We start from the raw sequence: 3,460 nt of genomic DNA, 5'->3' as shown, positions 1-3,460 counted from the left end.
ATCCACTTTAATCCCGCAGCCAAAGCCTCAGAGGACACCCACATGAAGCTCTTCCTGCACCGGGCAACTATCACTGAAAAGGCGAGACTCTTCCCCAAAGTTATGTCACGGTGCGCTGCCTCCACGAACCCAGAGTGACTTTTTTTCTTCTAAGCAAGTTTCAGCTTTACTCACCCACTCCGTATTTTTCCCTTTTGGTCGGAAACCACCGAGTCATCTTCGCAAAACTCCAGTCACGTTTTGAAAGCAAACTCCGAGACAGTTTTTCCTCATGAAAGCACAATCCTCCCGGCTTTTATTTAACTAAAAGCTCAACCAGGCCGCCATTTCCATCTGTAACTGGGATAGTAGCTGCAGGATGAGGAAAAAGTTTTATGTCATGTGGTACAGGCGTCATTATAATCGAGCCCGTATAATTAATAGGACCGGGCAAAATAAGGACCAAAGCGGCGGTGGACGCAAACTCGTAAACCGGGGGTGAAATGAAAGAACTGTGCAAGTATATTGATGTTTACATTTCATTAAAAAGTTCGTTAATAGACAAGCATTTGTGCAGAAACAGGACTTAAGTAATTCACAAAACCGATTAGTTTTAAATATTAACTTTATAGATATTAGGTGTTTTAACATCTTTCTTTTTGGTGGAATTATTGACATATTTTAAATACTTTCTTTAAATAAATGTAGAATATACATTTACAGCTTGCTAAACTTTTAATCCATATAGTTGCTAAACTTTGATCCATATAGTTTCAGTATGTGTATGCGGTATCTGTAAATTGAAAAATATCCTTCTTAAGCATAGTAACTTGTTTTATTTACATTATACTGTTTTTCACTATTCTTTTTTATTCATTTCTGTGCACTTACTGGGCAAAGCTAATCCTATACCAGATCTTTGTCTTAACACGTTTATGACAACATTCCCTATTATGAACATCAGATCCAGAATAAGTGTCACTGGTTAGTAAATCCTCGGGTAGTGACTATATAGCAGTTAGTTGTTGAATATTAATAACATTTATCTACTCTGCATACCTTCCAGAAGAAGTCGCTGCAGATGTGACTCAAGAAAACAGGTTTTGCTGCATCCCAAAACAAGAATCCACTTGTTTTTTGCCTCCTTGAGATTCATGCTCGGCCAACACCTTTTGAGAAACAACATTATGCAATTCAAAGTTATTTAAGAGCAGTCGGAGGTGATTAGTCAATTCCTAAATTGTATTAGTTACCCAAAAGTTACGCCTGAGGCCACTACTCTGGTATTAAATCAAATAGCTGTTCTTAAAATATGCTATAATGTCATTATATTATGTACAGTATATTGTGATTATATCATGGAATAAATGGGGGAAAAAACAAACAAAAAAGCTACCCTAAAAGCTAATTCAAAGGGCTAATAGGTGTAGCTAAGTGGAAAAGTGTTCAGAGTGTAAACCACAGGTTACTAGTTCTGTCCCCCTACTATATGACATTGAGCAAGTTAGTTAGTCTGCCCCAATTTCAGAATTGCAGAAACAAACAAATTAATTATTTAGGTTCTTATGATTTATGAGCTGTCTTCAGTAGTCTGTTATTTTATGACTTTCTCTAGAAAATGCATATATGAATAGATTTATTTTTTTTATTTCAGGGAATCCACAGTTATCCCAGTGCTCATGGAGTAAAATATATTTATGCCTAAATGATTACAGGCTAGTGGCACTGACCTTTGTAATAATGAAGGCATCTGATATTCAAGTCATTCACAGATTCTCTTCTTGACCCACTACAGTTTGTTTACCTTGCCAAAAGGTTACTTGAGGATGCAGTAAACATGTCTCTCTGCTACATCTTGCAGAATTTGGACATCTCACCCACTTACACTGGAAGGTTATTTCTGAATTTCAGTTCTGAATTTAATATAATCATACCAGAGCTTCTCCATGGCAAACTTCTTGGTATGAACTTGGGACTGTGCCACGTGTCTCTGGATCTCTGTAACTTTCTAAAAAAACAGACGGCAGTCAGTGAAGATTGACAAATATCAGTCAGTGCTCCTGACCCTGAGGGCATGTGATGTGTTCTGTCTTTTCACCTTTTCACTCTCTACAGCAAATGATGCACCCCCAGTGATCCGTCTGTTAAACGGCAGAAGTGTGCTGATGACACCACCCTGATCAGCTCTATCACAAGCAGGGATATGGTGCCAAATATGATGGAGGTGGATTGGCAGGATAGTTTGTGCAATATCAACTTAAATCCTTAGGGAACAAAAAAAGCTTGCTGTGGATTTTTAAGAGATACTCTTCACCCTCTACTTGCCTAATTATAAACAATGTCAGCAGGGTGGAATCATTTCAATTATTTAGCACAACTATCATTCACAGTCTGAACTGGTGTGAAAACATAACTTCTTCTGTCAAGAAAGCACAGCAGTGTATGTTTTTTTCTTTGCCAACTTGAAAAGTTTAACCTGTCCTAATCATTACTAGTGAAGTATTATAGAGCTGTTATTGAAAGTCTCCTCATTTTCTTCGTAACAGTTTCATATGGCAGTGATCTGTTCACTCAAATTATAAGCTGCAGCATGTTATTCGGACAGCAGAAAAGACTAGTCCTGAGGACCTGTGTACTTGTACATCATGGGTGAGGAAACATGCTTTAAATACTGTATAATTAAAGACTACACTTACCTGAGCAGCCATCTCTTTCAATTATTTTCATCAAGGTCACAAGTTACGTTACTAATCACTAAAAGTAAGAAATACTAGATATATGAAAATGTTCTTTCCAACTACGCTCTCCCTGGTTAAACACAGTCTCTGATTTTTTTCCTGATCTGAAAATTAAAATAATTGTATAATGGCTTACTTGATATATTAAAGGAATGTGTGATTTTCATTGGCAAATTGTTTTATATATTTGTATTTTTATGCAATATATTGCTAAAAACCCAGCCACAGGGGATGCACAAACCACTGTGTTTCTTCTTGCCAGTTCCAAGCACAGAAAAATGGGGAGGGTTACGTCAGAAACAGCATCCGGTGTAATATTTTATCAGATCAAAATGTGGACAACAATACAAATTTCCATACCGGATCAGTCAAGTCCCGGGTTAACAACGACCACCACCAGTACTGTTAGCCAACAGGGTGCTGGTGGAAACTGGGCTACTGTTGGTTGAAGAAGGAGAACAAGAGGGGGAGACGTGTCTGGAGAAAAGAGGAATGGAGGAAGGTAGAGAGTGGAACTGAGGGTAGGAAGTTTGAATGCTGGAAGTATGATTGGTAAGGGGAGAGAGTTAGCCGACATGATGGAGAGAAGAAAGGTTGATATATTGTGCGTGCAAGAGACTAAATGGAAGGGAAGTAAGGCCAGGTGTATCAGAGGTGGATTCAAATTGTTCTATTATGGTGTGGATGAGAGGAGAAATTGGGTAGGCATTAATCTGAAGAATCAGTATGTCAAGAGTGTTTTA

At 38.0% G+C, this 3,460-nt stretch overlaps 1 long non-coding RNA gene across 1 annotated transcript; it reads left to right on the top strand.

Moving 5' to 3' along the window:
* Positions 1-298: 298 nt before the first annotated feature.
* Positions 299-2,679, top strand: LOC120539744. The gene is made up of 2 exons (XR_005635663.1): positions 299-499; positions 1,634-2,679. It is a non-coding gene; the product is annotated as an uncharacterized LOC120539744 (long non-coding RNA).
* Positions 2,680-3,460: the final 781 nt, after the last annotated feature.

This window comes from Polypterus senegalus, chromosome 1 (assembly GCF_016835505.1).
Source record: "Polypterus senegalus isolate Bchr_013 chromosome 1, ASM1683550v1, whole genome shotgun sequence".
Classification (NCBI taxonomy): domain Eukaryota; kingdom Metazoa; phylum Chordata; class Cladistia; order Polypteriformes; family Polypteridae; genus Polypterus; species Polypterus senegalus.
This window is presented reverse-complemented; position numbering and strand designations above follow the sequence as displayed.